This window comes from Juglans microcarpa x Juglans regia, chromosome 1D (genome assembly GCF_004785595.1).
Source record: "Juglans microcarpa x Juglans regia isolate MS1-56 chromosome 1D, Jm3101_v1.0, whole genome shotgun sequence".
Classification (NCBI taxonomy): domain Eukaryota; kingdom Viridiplantae; phylum Streptophyta; class Magnoliopsida; order Fagales; family Juglandaceae; genus Juglans; species Juglans microcarpa x Juglans regia.
In genome coordinates, this window is record NC_054594.1 from 16,959,802 (window position 1) to 16,980,824 (window position 21,023).

At 39.0% G+C, this 21,023-nt stretch overlaps 1 long non-coding RNA gene across 1 annotated transcript; it reads right to left on the reverse strand.

The window, feature by feature from the left end:
* Positions 1 to 3,259: 3,259 nt before the first annotated feature.
* On the reverse strand, positions 3,260 to 19,769 carry LOC121254568. Its single transcript, XR_005938669.1, has 3 exons — positions 19,756 to 19,769; positions 17,547 to 17,553; positions 3,260 to 3,392 (listed from the first exon to the last, which is right to left on the reverse strand). It is a non-coding gene; the product is annotated as an uncharacterized LOC121254568 (long non-coding RNA).
* Positions 19,770 to 21,023: the final 1,254 nt, after the last annotated feature.

Consider the following 21,023-nt stretch of genomic DNA (forward strand, 5'->3'; position numbering starts at 1 on the left):
TGCAGAATGTGGTATTGTACTGGTCATATTGCCAGAAAATGATCTGAAGAGAAAAATATGTGGAGCATTAAAAAAAGGGTGTTGCAGTTGGAAGGATTTCTTGTAACGCCCCGTTCCCGAGAGTCTGGAGAGTTAACTCATGTCACTTAAAAATCATTTTCCATCCACATAGTACATACTCTAATTTTTCTCTATCGCACAAAATATTCATTTATTTACATCAATTACTCCAGAATAACTATTCTAAGACAATACAAAGTCTTAATATAAGCATCAACCTATCAACCTCCCAACAAATCACATCATCAGAGTACAACAATTTTACTGAATGAAAATCCTCAATACCCATATAAACCTTCTATGCTTAAACCGTCATTCTTAACTCCTCTCACCCATGCTCCATATTCTTGATCCTCAACTGGAACATTCAAATCATCTGAAAAATATTATGGAGATAAGTGGTGAGTTATCAACAACTCAGTAAGTAGAGAACATATACTAGTATGTAAATATGAGCATTTTCAGAAAGTTCATTATGCAGAAACAAAACATTTTATTTTTATATACAGATCTCATAAAAATGTGTTATCAGAAAATTAGAGCGACTTTTCAATCTTTTCATACTCAAAATCAACTATTCATATTTAAAGATCTGTTTCATATTAAAAAATGCTTTGGCATAACATAACTGAACATCTTCATCTTATCATATCATATCATATCATAACATATATCATATTTAACCCCCGTGGTAGGGTTGTGCTATCCCTGGTATCCAAACCAGGTAGTGTCATATGGTGAACTTCCCATTTTTCAATCTCGGAGCCCCGAGTGTGCACACAGGAAAGAACACGTAAAAAGACCACTTTGTTTCCAAAGTGGGTGCACTCATATCATATCATATAATGTTAGTACCAACCATATCACGTGAACCATTATCATTATATCAGAACCATATTCAGAATCAAATTCAGGACAGATAAGTATGCCAAAGGTTTATCGTATCCATATCATATCAAAACACATGCGAAATATATTCATATCATTTCCATTTGATCATAAACAAGCCCAAATCATTTTCATATCATATGTACAAAAATTCACATATATTCGTATTCGCTCTTTTGCACATTTCAGAAACATGTCAAATATTGCTCATGTCTACACATTTCATGTCAAAAATATTTCTTTTTTCTTTCATACGTATCTCATGAGTAAATGCAAAACATATACTGAGGTTGTTTTTCACATTTTCTTTTTAAAACAACATGCACATTTTTACAAACCAACCTCAGTTTATTTATTTTTATGCAAATTTAGCATAGGAACCCGGCTTACCTAGACAACTTAGCTTTTCAGAATTTTCCTCAAAAAACGCCGAGTTGACTATAAATCGTCACCTATAAAAATAATGACGTAATTTTCGTAAGTTTCCAATCAATCAAGTATTTTGATATTTAAGCCTAAGCTTCTAAAATAACCCATTTTAATTCCTCAAAACTTAAAATCATCATAATCCCAAAATATATCATTACTTCCTAAAATCATCAATATCCACCATAACTAACGTCAAACTCAAAACACCAATATTTAAATCCGAAACAGCCAAAAAATCTCTCACCATAAACCAATCACACAAACAACTCCATAATCCAATCCAACCGAACCCCTTACTCCTCGGACTCAGTCCGGCACAACCAACCAATCATAGTAAATAAATGAGTTAGTACAAAAATACATTTAAATCTCAAAAACTATTTGGGAAAATACTTACAACGTTTTATTATAATTTTTGAAAGATCACGGAGGTGCAAAAGGTGGCGACATAGCAATGGAACAATGCAAAATGCACTAGGCCGTGGGTCTCAAAAATCCAATTTTCAACGGGGACAAACTATGATTCGAGATTGCTAGGGAAGAGATTAGGAATGTCGGTGAAGCTAGTGGTGGTGGTGGCTGGTCTTGGGTGGCGGCATGGGAGATGTTTGGAGGCCAAAATGTACAAATCGGAAAATGAGATTAATGTGCTTCACCGGTGGCAGATCGGGGCTGAGGATGGGTGCATTAAGTTGCTAGCAGGTCGAGAATGATGTGGTGAAAAGATGGTGGCCGGAGGTGGCATGACGGCAGCGCTGGAGTGAAGAGAAGGTTGCGGCTTCAAGTCGTGCATGGGGATAGATGGCGGCGTGGGAGAGGCTGGAAATGGAGGGATGAGGTCGCCAGCCAGTGGGGAAGGGAAGGAGAGGGGCGGCGTCGGTCACGATAGCGCACAGAGGTGTAGGCTGGAGGAGGAAGAAAAACGCACGGGGAGAGAGGGGAGGGGGGTTGCATGGCTGGGAGGGAGGGGAAAAAGGAAGAAAAAAGAGAAAAGAGAAGAAAGAAAAGAGAAAAAGAAAAAAGAATGGAAAGAAATGAGGTCCAATCCTCACAACTTAGATCACAAAATTGATCCAATGAAAATTATTTCAAAACAACAGTTTAAGTAAAATTAATTTAAACACAGTGACTAAGTAAAATAAAATAACTAAATCCAACAACACAATAATTTTAAAAACAACTAACAACTAATTTAAATTAAGAGAAATTTAAATGCAAAACAATAATTAATATTAATAAAGCATAACAAAATAATTTTCACAACTTAAAAAAAGCCATAAAATAAACCAACGAGAAATCCAATAAATTTTAAAACAAGAGAACTAATATTTAAATTAATTAAAATAATCATTCAGTTAAAATACATTAAAACACGGGGTATCACATTTCTGGAGTGGATCCCATCAAACAAATAACCAAGAGAGGCATCCGAATTGTCAAAAACATAGAAGCTGACCTTAGTGGATGTGTGTTATGCAAATAAATGATTACTCTCTGTCTTGTTTAGAAATCAATTAGAGCTAATAGGTTGTGTCATTCTCTTCATTGTGCTATTTGTGTGGTATATATATATATATATATATATATATATATATATATATATATATATATATATTTATAGCTTGTAAATCAGATGGTTTAAAACCTTAAGTAAGGCATGTAAGCTTGTTGAGTTTTTGTGCTCCCTTCAGACAAGCATAAAGTCCACTATGACCAATTCTTAGAGAGATTCAGATTGAGGAACAACTCAAATAACCCCAGTAGAGAAGTAAATAAAATCAGATGTTAAATACTAAGTAGCCATGCCAAAAAGTTTAATATATAAACTGGACTAATAGCTTTGTAATGTCATATTGTACATGACATAAGCATATTTACATGTAAACTTGTTGCAAGCTAAATTGGAAACTTCATTTGTCAATGTATATGTGATAGTTGATGTTATTCAATGCATAAAGTCATATATGCAGTATATTCGTAAGTGATAATTGAACATCACTTATTAAATTCCAATGCTATTCACATTTTCACCCTCACTACCTCCACTCCTTTATGGTTTCTTCCCATATAACTTTTTTTATGTTACTGTCTTGTGTAAATGTTCTTATTTTCTTTTTCATGACTGAATGTTTAACTTATATCTTCATTTGAGTATTTATTTTCGTTGATAATCCAAATTAGTTCTCTTCATCTTGATGGCACCCTCTATTGAGAGATATTTGTGTTGTAAAAGTGTCATTTCTCCCCTCTCCTTGAATAGAGTTTATGACTTGCATGTCCGTAAGTATTCTGCATTCTCTCTCTTTGTTTTCTCATCCCCTAAGATGATTGATTTGTGCTTTAGATAAACCGTCTTAAGATGGTTTGTTCAAGTGAAATTAAAATTTATAAATGCATCTAGGAGAAAGAGTGATGTAATTTCAAATTGACATGAGAGGTAGAGAGAAGCCTAAAGGGTGGGTAGAAGTTCTGTAGTGCTCAATTCCCATAGGGTTAGGAATGCTACATTATATCATTACATATTATTGGGTAATAAGAGATCCATAAACATCAATTCCCCATAAACCATAACTTAATTATTACTAAATCATAATGCAAAATGTAACAAGGTTCAATCGTTAGAAATGCACTATTTAGGTGAACTATACCCAAGCTTGGGTAAGTTCATCTCTATTTTTGTGCATTTTTTTTTCTTTTTTGAAAAACCATTTCTGGCAAATAAATATCGCCGGAAATAACTTTTTTTTGTCGATTTAACTTTTTCTCGGCAAATTTTAATCGCAGGAAATAATCTATTTTGGCGACTATAACAGCTGAGACTACATAATAGAGACGATAACTTTTAATCGCTGAGAAAAATAATAAATCTTTTATAGCGATTTTATCACCTTTTGCGACGATATATCGCTGCAATTACTTTTTCTCAACGATTACATAAGTGAACGGAATGATTATTTTCATCGATTTTTTGGACAAATGTGACGTAGAAAAATCACTGGAAATAGTAATTTTTGTGACAAATTTTGCCTATCGTTACAATTGATCAAAAAATGCACTTTAATTTCGTCGAAGATGCAGCAAATTAAAAATAGTCGAAAATGCTCAAATGCAGCGATTAATAGGGGTATCTGAGAAGATTTTGTGCGTTGGAAAAAACCTGATTTCTTGTAGTACACATATTGCCGAGGCTTTCCAACAATGAATCCGCATTACTACAGGGTCATAACACGGCGACACGACTGTGCGGCAAAGGCTCATCAGCTAGGTAGAGTGAGCGGCATGAGTGTGAGGTGGCGATGGAAGGAAAGAGTGAGCAAGATGAGTGCAAGAGAGAGATAGAGACACGGATGAAGAGAGGGAAAGAGAGATGGGTGATTGAGAGACTCACCAGCAAGACGAGGTGGCGACAACATGGTAGCGGGTTGGGAAGAGGCGGTAGAAAACTCAGAGATAAGGGAGTGACTATCAGGCTGGGGGAAGAAAAAAGTTAGATATAACTATCAAAATTACCTGTATAACAATATCGCCGTAAAAGCATTAAAATTTAGTATCAGTGACAATTGTATTTGCGACTAAAAAATAGTCGCAAAAAATAGTACTTTTTGCATTGAGTTCAGGATCGCCGCAAACAAAGATGCTCCCAAAAACTCTTTCACGGTGAATTTATGTCGTCGTAAAATATTTGAAACTAATCACTAGTAATCAGCCGCACATTTGCGGCTATATTATTTGTGGCGATGTGTTTTTGCCATAAAAAGGGTGATTTGTGCCAACTTTCTCATCACCAAAAGCAAAATGCAAAAACAGTAATAATGATGCTTTTGCATCCAAATATCAGTCGATCCAAATAATTTTAGCCACAAAAATGCATATTTCTTGTAGTGTGAGGCTAGAGTTAAATTCAAGAAAGCAAGAGAGGTAACATACTTGGCATAAACTTCAACAATGGGGTATTGGTAATTTCACCTTTGACAATAGATGAAAATACAGAGACTATCTTATGAAATTTAATTGCATACGAGCAATATAGTCAAGACAAGGATTCCCATTACACCACCGACTATATGTGCTTCTTGGATGTTCTCATCAACTCTTCAAAGGATGTTGAATTTCTCCGTCTAAGAGAAATTATCAAAAACCTTTTAGGTGATGATGAAGTTACTTCCACCAGGGTTAACAAGCTTGGTCACAATATCTATCTTCCAACCAGGCTTTCCATTTATGCTAAAACTACCGTGGATCTGAATAAGTATTGCAGTAGACGTCAGAATGTATGCATGGCAAAATTAAGGCACAATTATTTCAACAGTCCTTGGACACTTCTTTCATTTCTTGTGGCTGTCTTATTGCTTTCCCTTGCAATTACACAAACCACATTTTCCATTATTAATTAGATTTTCATGTATTAATGTCTTAATCGATCTTTTTGTTCTCTTAGTTAAGGTTATATAATATCAAATGATAAGATCTTAGGAATTAAATGAATGACATGGCTCTCGCTAGATCTTCTGTTGAGCTGTCCACCGTCAGTTATTGAATAATAATGTAAAAAGGCACGTACGTTGTTGAGACTCCTTATTTGAAAAGTGGAATAATTTATCCTAGAAATCTTATTTTTTTCTAAGCAAGTAAACTTCATTAGAAAAGAGAAATAGCACTCTGATAAAAAGCTTATTTACTCAGTAATCTAATGTGATACATTTTGCATAAAGATATATAAAATATTTTAGATTCATTCTATACCATAATCAACCACATTAGAATACCACCCGACAATTGTCTAAGCAAATTAAATGGAAAATAAATAAACGTATGCATGATTTTTAGCTCGAGCACATTGATTATTATATTATTAAAACAAAGAGTAGTTGTATTAATCTCATTATAAAAAGAATCTGCTTTACAGTATAACAAAATTCTTTGATCTATTTTAGTGGAAACCTTATATTAACAGATCCGTAGTTTTTTCTTTTCTTTCTTTTTTTTTTTATCAGAAAGTTGTTTATACTGGTGAGAACGTGCTGCTCAGAACAAATATTTGAGCTATTTCTCTGGAATATGAGTCCTACTCTCTCCATCGTATTAATAGAAAGCTCGCTGCAGGCTTGACTCCAATTGCTCCTGAGTGTTGTATATTCAAATTGCATTGCCCAACGTAAATAACAAGGCTTATGAACCCTTGTTGCTTGCCATCGGTCCATATAACCATGGCAAGGATGGCGTTGGACTTATGGAAGAGCATAAATTGTCGTATCTACAGCAAATGCTTCAAAGGATAAATGGAAACAGTGTAGACACATATGTCATGGCCTTGAGTGAACTAGAAGGGAGAGCTCACAAATGTTATGCAGAATGCATTCGCCAGACCAAAGATGAGTTTGTAGAAATGATGATACTTGATGGTTGTTTCATCATTGAGTTGTTCCGCAAGCGGGGAATCAAGATCTAAGAGATGGGTGTGATCCAATCTTCCATATGGATTGGATGTATTTTAGCATAGTGCCTGATTTACTGTTATTTGAAAATCAACTTCCATTCTTCGTTCTTACTACATTGTTTGAGATGAGTCGTGGATCAGGAGAAATTGTTGGTCCTGAGCAGACACTTGTTTGTCGTGCCTTTTGTGTTCTCTCTGCATCAAGTCTATTTCAACGGACTTTCACTAGTGCAAGTGATCCAAGCTGGGTAATACATGACAGATTACAAAACAGAGAGTTCATGCATCTACTTGATCTAATGCATAAAGCTAGCAGCTTTTCACGTCAAGAGGCTGGACTCAATGAGGGGCAGAGATAGGAGATTGGACGTTACTACATAGTGCAACTGTGCTTCATGAGGCTCGTATTAAATTCAAGAAGGCAGAGAGAGGTAACATATTTGGCATAAAGTTCAACAATGGGTTATTGGAGATTTCGCCATTGACAATAGATGATAATACAGAGACTAACTTGCGAAATCTAATTGCATACGAGCAATATAGTCAAGACAACGATTCGCATTATGCCACCAACTATATGTGCTTCCTGGATGGTCTCAGCAACACTTCAAAGGATGTTGAATTTTTCCGTCAAAAAGGAATTATTGAAAACATTTTAGGCGATGATGAAGTTCCACCATGGTTAACAAGCTTGGTCACAATGTCTTACTTCCAGCCAGACTTTCCATTTATGCTAAAATTGTTGAGGATTTGAATAAGCATATATAGTAATAGACGTCAGAATTTATGGATGGCAAAATTAAGGCACAATTATTTCAACAGTCCTTGGGCACTTCTTTTCATTTCTTGCAGCGGTCTTATTGCTTTGGCTTGCAATTACACAAACCACATTTACCATTATTAATCAGATTTCATATATTGTCTTAATCAATCTTGTTGTTCTCGTAGTTAATGTAATATAATATCAAATAATAAGATCATAATAATTAAATGAATGACGGGGCCGGCCCTCACTAGATCTTCTGTTGAGCTGTTCACCATTAGTCATTGAATAATAATGTAAAAAGGCACGTGCTTGAGACTCCTTATTTGAAAATGGAAGAATTCATCCTAAAAAGTTTTTTTCTTTCTAAGCAAGTAAAATAGTCTGATAAAAAGTAGATTTGCTTAGATTTTTTGTCTTATCCTCCAACCAAGCTTTATTATCTACAACTCTCCCTTTCTCCCTCTCTCTTTTGCACCCTTGCATAATGGGCCTTCAATCCTACATGGGCTCTTGATGGGATTTAAAGTTCATACTCACTCATTTTATCCCCAACAATCATAATGAAGAAACAAATGATACTTGGTCTGGTGCATAAACTATCGGTCCTTCACTTTATATAGGTAGAAAAATGTAACTTCTTTGAAATTAAGTTCAACAATGATCTAATGAACGCTTTTGAAAATAGGAGACTCCATAATGTCAATCTTTGAAAATTTAATTGCATATGAGTGATATAGTAAAGATATTTGTCCTAAGTGTCACCATGCAGCTATATATGTAATATTTGTAACACCCGGCCCAATCGAGGTCTAGGCTCGTGATAAAAATCGGACCCAACCCACTAAAAGGAATGTTTTGAGTAAGTAGATTTTTTTTCTTTAATTCTTTTTAGTTTTTCCTCTCTCTTTCTCCCCTTCCCCTACAATTCCTTCTTCTCCAACAATTTCTCCACAATTTTCTGACCTCCCCGATGCTTTCTAGCCCAATCAGTTCCTCATTTCAATTTATATTTTTGAATCAATATCCCTTTCCACTACACTCGGATTCTCACAACCATTTTTCTTCCTCACTCCATTTTTGCCTCTCTAACTCTCACAAATCTCTCCCCACAATGCACTCACTCCCTTTCCACGCAATTTTTTTTTTTTTTTTTTTATTTCCTGTCGCAAGCTTCTATGATCGATTTATAGGGTTTGGGTGCCAACAAGTTCCACCACCTAACCAACGCCGATCATCCCCTCCCCTGTAGTTCTTCTTTTCTCTCACACTCTTCGCATCTCTCTCTCCCTCTTCGAAGCAGGGGTTGCTATGTGTCACACGCCTCCAACTCCCCAGATCCCGTGTCGTAGTCAAGCTTCCCTCGCCAAAATATTATGAATGAAGGTAAGCTTTTCTCTCACTCACTCTTTGTTATCACTCTCACACACACCCACTTTGAGTCTCACACACTAATTTTCTCTCACAGATCACTCCCTCCCTTCTCCCTGTCGAGTGTTGCCATTATCAAGGCATCACCGTAGGTGGCCTTTCTTCACGCCGGTAAGTTCCTCCAACACCATCTCATACTCTCTATTCTATATCTCCCTCTCTTGGGTTTCCCTTCCAAATCGCTATTTGATCATTGTTGTTTCCGTCGTGTGTTGCCTTAGTGATTTAGTGTGACGCCCCCAACCTCCGCTTGGGCTGGAACAAAGACTTAGAACATTGGGACATGCAATACAAGGTTACATACCCATATACTTTACAGTTAATATGCAATGCATTCTAGTATGCAACTAACAGTATACAATAATCGCAGCGAAATAAAGGTGAAAGTATAACTTATGCTAGAATAACTAAAAACATCCCAATTTCATTAGTAATCATCAAGTTCAAAATACCAATGTAGCATAATCTAACGTTAAATCATCTGCTTCATGCATTCTAAAGTATGAAGGACTTGGCCTATAACATCAGGATTAAATCCAATTTTCTCTCAAGGTTCGGCTCCTCCTCAATTAGATGGATCCAACGCTCCATCTAACTCGATCTTCTCAAGACTTGGCACAACTTCTACAATTTCAAATGAAATGTAGTGGTCCCACAAGGGGTGAGATTTACTCGAAATATCAGTAAGTTAAACAACCAACGTGCACAAAGATAAATTAAGCATGAAGAATGATAAATACGTAATGCATGAAATGCAGAAAGAAAATCAATATCCATGTCTCCCATCCAGATTCCTCAACATTTTAGAATAATAAAGACACAAGTTTTCCTTCAATAAACATGTTTGCCATCATTTTTGAAAACATAACTTCATCATAACTTTCATCATTAACTATCATCATTATTAGCAATTCATAATTATAACGTGTGGTAACGTCACAGTTCCCCACATGCACTGTTAGTACTTGCCCGTGACCGTAGTATAGCTCACGTTAAAACTACTTTTTCTATAGATTCATTCTTAATGCATAGGTAATATAACATAATATCATAAAATTCATAACGTGTACAACCACCAGCATTAGGTGTCATAACATGTAACACCCCGTATTTTAGTGTATTTTTATTGAAGTATTATTTTTATTTCATTCAAAAATTATTCTCTTGTTTTAAAATTATTGGATTTTAATTGGATTATTTTTAGGATTTTTTTTAATTGGTGAAAATTAATTTTTATGTGCTTTCTTAATATTTATTTATTAAGGTGCATTTAAATTGTTTTCATATTTAATTAATTACTGTGGGATTTAATTATTTCAATTTGACTTTACCATTACGTTTAAATTATTTTATTTAACTTATGGTTTAAAATCATCTCCGTTGGATCATTTTTGTGACCCAAGTTATGAGGATTGTACCTCATTTCTTTTCCCTCCCCGTGCGCGTGACCCAGCTCCCTCTCTCTCCCTCTCTCTTCCGTCCGTCGCCTTCAACGTCAGCGCCGCCGTGAGCCAGCGGTGGCCTTCACCGCCCACCCCATTGTGTTCCCCTACCGCCGGCGACCTCACCCCACCAACCTCACCTCCATTCGCGCCGCCGTTAACCACCACCAGCCCTTCAAGCCGCGGCGTCACTTTCGTTCCAGCGCCGCCGTCGTACCACCATTGGCCACCATCTTCACACCACTGCATCCTCGACCTCTTAGCAACCCATTGGACCCAACCCCAGCTCCGATCCGCCATCGGTGAAGCTCCACCATCTACATTTCCGATTTGGGTATTTTGGTCTTCTACCGCCCATTGCGCCGCCACCCACTGCAAACCACCACCACCACTTGCTTCACCGACCTCCCTAGGCCCTACTCTATCAAATTTGAGTCTTCGTTTGTCACTGTTGAAAAGTGGGTATCTGTGACCCACGGCCACAGTGTATTTCACACTGTTCGACAGCTATTTTTCCACTTTGAGCGCACCCGTGATCCTCGGAAAATTATTATATAGCATTGTAAGTATTTCTCCAAAGAACTTTCGTAATTTAAATGTATTTTTGCACTAACCCATTTCACTGTATTTTTTGGCATGCCGGACTGAGTCCGAGGAGTTCGGGGGTCGGATGGATTTGTGATTGGAGTTGTTTGGTTGGTTTGGTTTATTTGGTTTGGTTGTTGATGAGTTGTTTTGATTGGATTTGTTGGGACTGGTTATTGATGGACGTTGGATTGGTGTTGGTACATGTGCATTTCATTATTTCATGCATGATCATGTTTGTAAAGAAAACTGGGTTTTCGTGTATTGCATTCATGTTCATGTGTTTATGAAAACTGGGTTTTCATGTGAGAATGGATTTTGGATGCGTGTGTATCACGACCCCAAGCCGACATGGGGTATTAACTCGGTGGAGCTCCTCTGGTTACTCGGGAGTGGAATATACTGAGTAACGTCCCCTGGATTGTCGCCGGGCGACAATGGGATCGGACGAGATGGTCTCGTGCCGACTCCGTGGTCCTTCTGCTGGCGGGGACTAGAGGATATCTGGCCACGTACGCGCTGGGCGCGGAACTGGGCATCGCTCGTTGCGTAGTGTGGGTGCTTGGCCATGTACGCGCTGGGTGCAGAACTGAGCACCGCTACGAAGCCAGGACGTGCGGATGGTCCATAGGGGAGGCCATGGTGCATATGGAATTAATGCATGGCGCATTTGGAATTAATGCACTATTTTCTGGGAAAATAGTGCGAGTTGGTTTTCTAGGTAAATCATTTTCTGGGAAAATGTTTTACGGATATTTTGGGCCAAAATGGGATTTTGGCGTGTGTTGGAAAATTATCATTTTCGGGGAAAATGATGTGTTGTGGAAAAATGCATATTTTTCATGTGCATGCATGTTAGTTGCATTTAATGCATTTTATATTACGTTGTTATTCTGGGTCATACTTACCTGCGATACCATTTTGTGGTAACGCAGATTTTGATGCAGATGAGGAGGAGGAGGGAGAGCCTGAGGAGACGGCTCCGCCTGAGGAGTAATCTGGGATCACTCGTTTGTTTATCTGAAACTATTGTAATATATTTTATGGATGACTGTATAACTGCTATTTAAATCTTTACTGATGTTTGATTGTAAATAAGTTCTGGTACTTAGTTGACTATCCGCTGCGTTATTTTATTTGTACACTGTTGCATGTACACACACTGGCACTTCGTTGGGATGTGTGACCGTGTTGTCACCGTCCTGGTGTCTCAATCCCTGTGTATTTATATAAGGGGGATTGGGGGCGCCACAGGTGGTATCAGAGCAGTTCGGCTCTGGGTAAAACCACATGTCCCTTAGGATAGTACCAGAAAATTATTTTTATTATTATTTTAAAATAATAAAATTCTTGTTTAAGTGGTGTAAGTTAAGTTATTTATTTTATATTATGAGTTTATTGCTATGTTATTTTATGTTAATTGATGTTATTTGAATTATTTTATTTATCGCTTTAATTAGTGTTTATTTTTGGTTGAGTATGATTTATCTAGATTTAAGCGGGGTTGGAGAATGCTCTATGACAGGACTATGGTGAGACCAAGAAGGCAAGCTGATGTGCCTGAAAATGAGTTACCTAGAGGTGATGGAAATTATGCTATGGCAAGAGCATTAAATAGAATGACAGAATTTCTTCACAGAATTTCCGACCGCCGTAAGGAGATTCAAGTAGAGGAGTCCAAGTGGGGTGCCCCTATGAGCGCTTCCTAACGCATAGGACTCCTGCCTTCACTGGGGAGGAGGACCCAATGCGAGCTAGGAGGTGGATTCAAGATTTGGAAAGAACATTTGAAGTTTGTGGATGCACGGAGGCTTAGATGGTATTATATGGAAGTTATATGCTGCAAGGTGAAGCGGCAAATTGGTGGGAGACCAAGCGGACATTATTAGAAATGGAGTTGGGTTCCTTGGCTGCTGTGTCTTGGCAGCGTTTCAAGAAAGAGTTTGATGACCGGTTCTTTCTTGTTTCAGTGAGAAGGGAAAAGGCTCGGGAGTTCAATAATTTGGTTCAAGGAGGCATGACTGTTGAGCTATATGCAAGAAAATTTATGGAGCTTGGACGGTTCGCTCCTCACCTCATTACTACGGAGGAGATGCGGGTCGAGCGCTTCCAGGAGGGTCTGCGCCATGAGGTACGTAGACAAGTGGCCTGCCTTCGGATTAAGGACTTTCAAGAGTTAGTGGATTTAGCCAGCATTGCAGAACGGGAAAATAGTTTTGGAGTAGGCTCCCCTCCGGGTCAGAAGAGGCGGAGTTACGTTGGTGAAGGGAGTAGTTCTGGGTCGCCTCATAAGTTCGTGCAAAGGACTAGTGCCCGTTCGCAGACGACCACCGGTGTTCGTGCTGGAGGTCGAGCTCCAGTTTGTAACAGGTGCAATAGAGCCCATGAGGGTGATTGCGGCCAGAGAGGAATTCAGTGTTTTAGATGTGGCCAGTCGGGTCACTTTGCTCGGGAGTGTCCTAGTCAAGTTCAAGGAAGGCAAGGAGCGCGAGGAGGTCGACGAGGTGGAAGGGGCAACCAGAACAGTTGGTACAAGCTCGGGTTTATGCAGTGACCCCTGGTGATGTGGATTATGGAGCTCCAGAGACCCACGATGTTGGGGTTATTACTGGTATGCATTTAATTATTTTAATTTGATTTAATGTTTGATATGGTTGGATTTTTTTTGGAATTGTCTGGTGGATGTGTTTGCTTCAGGTAGAGTTCGCCTATATGATTTCTATGCATGTACTTTGTTTGATTCTGGGGCGTCTCGATCTTTTGTGTCTGCCACTTTTGCACGGATGTGTAATCTGGTCACGGAGCCTTTATCGCAATCTCTAGTAGTGGCACTTCCAAATGGTGAGATGGTGTGGTGCTCTAAAGTTGCTTTAGGCTGTCCTTTGGATTTTGGAGGGAGGACACTGGATGCAGATTTGATTGTATTCAAGTTACTGGGATTTGATATAATTTTGGGAATGGATTGGCTATATCGATATTCAGCAAATATTGATTGTAGAAGTCGGGTAATTGGTTTTCAACTCTCGGATGATGATTATTTGGAATTCGCGGGAAGTAAGTTGAAGGCAAAACCAACAATTATATCAGCAATTCAAGCTAAGAGAGATATAGCTTGTGGAGCAGATGCTTTTTTGGTCCAAGTCGTGTCTACGCCATCTGAGAAGAAGTCGTTAGTAGATATTCCAGTTGTGGGCGAGTTTCCTGATGTGTTTGTAGATGATTTGCCCGGATTGCCTCCCGTTCGCGATATGGAATTTGTTATTGATTTGGAACCTGGTGCGGCTCCTGTGCATAAAGCACCTTATCGCATGGCACCGGCTGAATTAAAAGAGTTGAAGACTCAATTGCAAGAACTGGTCGACAAGGGATTTATTCAGCCTAGTACTTCACCGTGGGGAGCGCCCATGTTGTTTGTCAAGAAGAAAGATGGTACCCTCAGAATGTGTATAGATTATCGGGAGCTTAACAAGGTGACTATTAAGAACAAGTATCCTCTACCGAGAATTGATGATTTATTTGACCAACTTCAGGGAGCGGCTATCTTTTCGAAGATTGACTTGAGGTCAGGGTACTATCAGTTGAGAATAAGAGATAAGGACGTGCCCAAGACTGCTTTCAGGATGAGGTATGGGCATTATGAATTTAAGGTGATGTCTTTTGGGTTAGCTAATGCGCCTGCTGCTTTTATGGATTTGATGAATATGGTGTTTCGGCCTTTCTTGGATTCTTTTGTGGTGGTGTTTCTCGACGATATTTTGATTTATTCTCGAGATTTGGAAGAGCATGCTTGTCACCTTCGTCTGGCACTTGGGAAATTAAGAGAGCATCAATTGTACGCTAAGTTGAGCAAGTGTGAATTTTGGTTAGAAGAAGTTAAGTTTCTTGGACATGTGATTTCTCAAGAAGGGGTGGCAGTAGATCCTAGTAAAGTAGAAGCTGTTTTGTCATGGCCTCGCCCTTCGACAGTTCGTGAGATACGAAGTTTCTTGGGACTTGCCGGTTACTATCGAAGATTTGTGGAAGGTTTTTCTCGATTATCAGGACCTCTCACTGCCTTGACTAGGAAGAATACTGAGTTTGTATGGTCTGACAAATGTGAGAGAAGTTTTCAAGAGTTGAAGAGAAGATTGACAACGGCACCTGTTTTGGCACTTCCGGAGCCACACAAGCCATTTGTGATTTTTAGTAATGCATCCAAATTCGGGTTGGGATGCGTTCTTATGCAATAGGGACGGGTTGTTGCTTATGCATCTCGTCAGCTGAAGATTCATGAAAGGAATTATCCCACGCATGATTTGGAGTTGGCGGCAATAGTTTTTGCGCTTAAGATTTGGCGGCATTATCTGTATGGCGAAGCTTGTGAAGTTTATACTGATCACAAGAGCTTGAAGCATCTGTTTACTCAGAAGAATCTAAACATGAGGCAGAGACGGTGGTTAGAGCTAATTAGCGACTATCAGTGTGAAATCAAGTATCATCCAGGAAAGGCAAATTTAGTCGCCGATGCCTTGAGTAGGAAGTCACAACAAGTGGATGAAGCGGAATCATCAGATGTGGACTCTCTCCTTTGTGGAATGAAGAGACTTCTTATCGAGAGTTCACAGCAAGAAGAATTATTATCTTCAGTCTTGGATGTCCGAGTAGTGGATTTTGAAGAATTAAAGACTCTTCAAAGAAAGGACCCTAATTTGTTGGCTATCAGGAAAAGAGTCAGAAAGTCTAGAGGACCCTTGCATTACAGCTCGGATAAGGATGGCATTCTTCGGTTTCGGGATCGTAGTGTGATTCCCCGAGATTCTGAATTTAAAGAGCGGATTTTAGCAGAAGCTCATGCGGCTCCTTATTCGGTTCATCCAGGAAGCACGAAGATGTATAGAGATTTAAAGAAGAATTTCTGGTGGGAAGGAATGAAGTTGGACATCGCTTTGTTTATTGAGAAATGTGACACGTGCCGACAGGTGAAGGCTGAGCATCAGAGACCTGCTGGTAGACTCCAACCTCTCCCTATTCCGGAGTGGAAGTGGGATGATATTTCTATGGATTTTGTGGTAGGGTTGCCGAGGACTCCTAGTGGGAAGAACTCCATTTGGGTGATTGTGGATCGGTTGACCAAGAGTGCCCATTTCTTGCCTGTTAATAATACTGACTCGTTGGGTAAGTTGACTCGGTTATATGTCAAGGAGATAGTGCGTTTGCATGGAATACCCAAGAGTGTCGTGTCAGATCGGGACTCGCGATTCACGTCCCATTTCTGGAAGAGTTTGCAGGCAGCATTAGGCACTAAATTGAAGTTTAGTTCGGCGTATCACCCCCAAACGGACGGCCAATCAGAGCATACTATTCAGACTCTGGAGGATATGTTGCGGTCTTGTGTCATGGAATTCCAAGGAAGTTGGGAGAATCACTTGCCGCTTATTGAGTTCTCTTATAATAACAGTTTTCATTCCTCCATTCAGATGGCCCCGTATGAAGCTTTATATGGACGGAAGTGCAGATCGCCTTTATGTTGGGATGAAGTCGGCGAGAACAAATTGCTTGGGCCTGAGATAATTCAAGAAATGAAGGATCAAGTTCAGTTTATCAGGAAGAAGATGGCTGAAGCGCAAAGTCGCCAGAAAAGTTACGCAGATACAAGAAGAAGAGACTTATCCTTTGAAGAAGGTGATTGGGTTTATCTTAAAGTCTCTCCTATGAAAGGCGTTAAGCGCTTTGGTAAGAAAGGAAAGCTTAGTCCAAGATATGTTGGCCCTTTTCAGATCGTAGAGAAGGTTGGGCTTGTTGCTTATAGAGTTGCCTTGCCAGATTATTTTGGGGATGTTCATGATGTGTTTCATGTGTCCTCATTGAAGAAGAGTTTTGGACAGCAAGAGCCACGTTTTGTGGATCCCGAACACATTCAACTGCGGCCCAACCTTACTTATGAAGTTGTCCCAACACAGATCTTGGATTGGAAAGAGCAAGAGTTAAGGTCCAAGATAATACCTATGGTAAAAGTGTCATGGGGTGATCCGTTGGCTCAAGATTTCTCTTGGGAGAGAGAAGTCGACATGAGGGAGCAATATCCGTACTTGTTTGATTGATTTTGACGGTATGTTCTAAGTATTCTCTCGGTTGAATCTTGATCCTGTCTTGGTTTAATGTTTGACCTTTCTAATTTCGAGGACGAAATTTTTTTTAAGGGGGGAGGATGTAACACACCGTATTTTAGTGTATTTTTATTGAAGTATTATTTTTATTTTATTCAAAAATTATTCTCTTGTTTTAAAATTATTGGATTTTAATTGGATTATTTTTAGGATTTTTTTTAATTGGTGAAAATTAATTTTTATGTGCTTTCTTAATATTTATTTATTAAGGTGCATTTAAATTGTTTTCATATTTAATTAATTACTGTGGGATTTAATTATTTCAATTTGACTTTACCATTACGTTTAAATTATTTTATTTAATTTATGGTATTAAAATCATCTCCGTTGGATCATTTTTGTGACCCAAGTTATGAGGATTGGACCTCATTTCTTTTCCCTCCATTTTTCTTTCCTCTCATTTTCTTTTCTTTCTTTTCTTCTCTTTTTTCTTCCTTATTTTTCCCCCCTCCCCGAGCGCCCGACCCAGCTCCCTCTCTCTCCCTCTCTCTTCTGTCCATCGCCTTCAACGCCAGCGCCGCCGTGAGCCAGCGGTGGCCTTCACCGCCCACCCCATTGTGTTCCCCTGCCGCCGGCGACCTCACCCCACCAACCTCACCTCCATTCGCGCCGCCGTTAACCACCACCAGCCCTTCAAGCCTCGGCGTCACTTTCGTTCCAGCGCCGCCGTTGCACCACCATTGGCCACCATCTTCACACCACTTCATCCTCGACCTCTTAGCAACCCATTGGACCCAACCCCAGCTCCGATCCGCCACCGGTGAAGCTCCACCATCTACATTTCCGATTTGGGTATTTTGGTCTTCTACCGCCCATTGCGTCGCCACCCACGGCAAACCACCACTACCACTAGCTTCACCGACCTCCCTAGGCCCTACTGTATCAAATTTGAGTCTTCGTTTGTCACCGTTGAAAAGTGGGTATCTGTGACCCACGGCCACAGTGTATTTTACACTGTTCGACAGCTATTTTTCCACTTCGAGCGCACCCGTGATCCTCGAAAAATTATTATATAGCATTGTCAGTATTTCTCCAAAGAACTTTCGTAATTTAAATGTATTTTTGCACTAACCCATTTTACTGTATTTTTTGGCATGCCGGACTGAGTCCGAGGAGTTCGGGGGTCGGATGGATTTGTGATTGGAGTTGTTTGGTTGGTTTGGTTGTTGATGAGTTGTTTTGATTGGATTTGTTGGGACTGGTTATTGATGGACGTTGGATTGGTGTTGGTACATGTGCATTTCATTATTTCATGCATGATCATGTTTGCAAAGAAAACTGGATTTTCGTGTATTGCATTCATGTTCATGTGTTTATGAAAACTGGGTTTTCATGTGAGAATGGATTTTGGATGTGTGTGTATCACGACCCCAAGCCGAGATGGGGTATTAACTCGGTGGAGCTCCTCTGGTTATTTGGGAGCGGAATATACTGAGTAACGTCCCCTGGATTGTCGCCGGGCGACAATGGGATCGGACGAGATGGTCTCGTGCCGACTCCGTGGTCCTTCTGCTGGCGGGGACTAAAGGATGTCTGGCCACATACGCGCTGGGCGCGGAACTGGGCATCGCTCGTTGCATAGTGTGGGTGCTTGGCCATGTACGCGCTGGGTGCAGAACTGAGCACCGCTACGAAGCCAGGACGTGCGGATGGTCCATAGGGGAGGCCATGGTGCATATGGAATTAATGCATGGTGCATTTCGAATTAATGCACTATTTTCTGGGAAAATAGTGCGAGTTGGTTTTCTAGGTAAATCATTTTCTGGGTAAATCATTTTCTGGAAAAATGTTTTACGGATATTTTGGGCCAAAATGGGTTTTGGCGTGTGTTGGAAAATTATCATTTTCGGGGAAAATGATGTCTTGTGGAAAAATACATATTTTTCATGTGCATGCATGTTAGTTGCTTTTAATGCATTTTATATTACGTTGTTATTTTGGGTCATACTTACCTGCGATACCATTTTATGGTAACGCAGATTTTGATGCAGATGAGGAGGAGGAGGGCGAGCCTGAGGAGACGGCTCTGCCTGAGGAGTGATCTGGGATCACTCGTTTGTTTATCTGAAACTATTGTAATATATTTTATGGATGACTGTATAACTGCTATTTAAATCTTTACTGATATTTGATTGTAAATCAATTTTGGTACTTAGTTGACTATCTGCTGCGTTATTTTATTTGTACACTGTTGCATGTACACACACTGGCACTTCGTTGGGATGTGTGACCGTATTGTCACCGTCCTGGTGTCTCAATCCCTGTGTATTTATATAAGGGGGATTGGGGGCGCCACATAATATATGGACTTTGCTTTTGCGTTCTTTAAAAATAACTCATTCGAAGTCTTTGGTTGTTCTTCATCAACGCAGGGGTTACCAATCCATTCTTAAACACTCCGGAGTGGACAAATGAGCTCCACTAGTATAATTCATCATCCTAGCCTTTGGGGTTGTGAAAAAAATTATTTTCATGCTATGCTTGAAAAATGTATTTCATGACATGTGCATATGTAGGAAATTTTCAAGTGAAAATAACATTTATATGCAATATGCAAAATAGTGAAAATCTCACATGTTATGTTAAGTATGCACTCAATGTATCATATAATATGATATTTATGCTAAAAATGATAATTGAAATATGAATGAAACATTTATCAATAATTTATAAATAATCTATTAAGGTGTACATTAGAGGCCAACTTACAAACTTCTTGAGTAATTTGAAAATAACGATGTAACTGCGTAAATCAAGTGCATACTAATTTAGGATTAGTACTTCTATGGATAAAGTTCTCAAACAAAGGCTTCAAAATTTAGGTACTGACAAAATACCCCTAGACTTTAAAAAATTGCCATTTAGGCCCTGTATTTTCACTAATTGTAAACGTACTCCAAATTTAACAAAATTTCATGGACTTTATGTTTTTGAAATTCTAAAACCGTCTATCCTCTTGGATTTTCAAAAATCAAACTGAAATTTTTCCAAATAATCCCAACCCGTGGCATGCATCCTACTTGATGCCTAAGTGTGTTTTCAACTATTGATCCCTATAAATGCATGCATATGAGATTTTATTTAAACACAAATTATCACTAACATTTGTAATGACATAATGAAGGCTAATTCTTGGATAATAAGGTTCATCCCAACACTTAATCATGGCTAAGAAATCCTTAATCACCAATATGTTCAAAACCGATACAAGCTTGATGATCAAAATAAGATAGATTCAAAATCTAAGATGGCATGCTTCTAACCACAAGTTAAACCTTTCATAATCATGTTAAGACAATGATAAATCATATCAAATCATGCTTAAGACATGCCATAGCTAAATTCTCACTTAAAATCATGTAATCATTCATACCATCTCTTAATTGACCCAATTTTGAACTAAGCATAATAACCTTCTCCAACCTTAACCAAAATTTGTACAAATGCTTAGAAACAAAGATTGACATGCTAACTAAGATCAAAAGCAAAAAAAATTACAAATTTCATGGCCTTTCAAGCACTCAAGACAGCCTTACACAAGAACTCACCAAGAACCTACTCGGTTTCACTCTTGTGATCTCTAAGAGGGATAAGTGCTCTCAAGGCTCAAGAGGAAACTTGGAGCTGGGTGTAAAGGATATGAGGAGGTGGGGGAGGTATTTATAGATGGCCAAGGGGTAGGAGGCATTGGCCTTGGTCCATGGTGATTAGTTGAAATGGGAGGTGCACAAGTCTGAAAATTTTCCAGATTGCTTCCATGGGCTTATGTCACATTGTGTAGGGAGAATAGTGGCCTAAAACCACCATGATTCCCTCTCCACTGTAGCTTCAAGGGTCCTGTA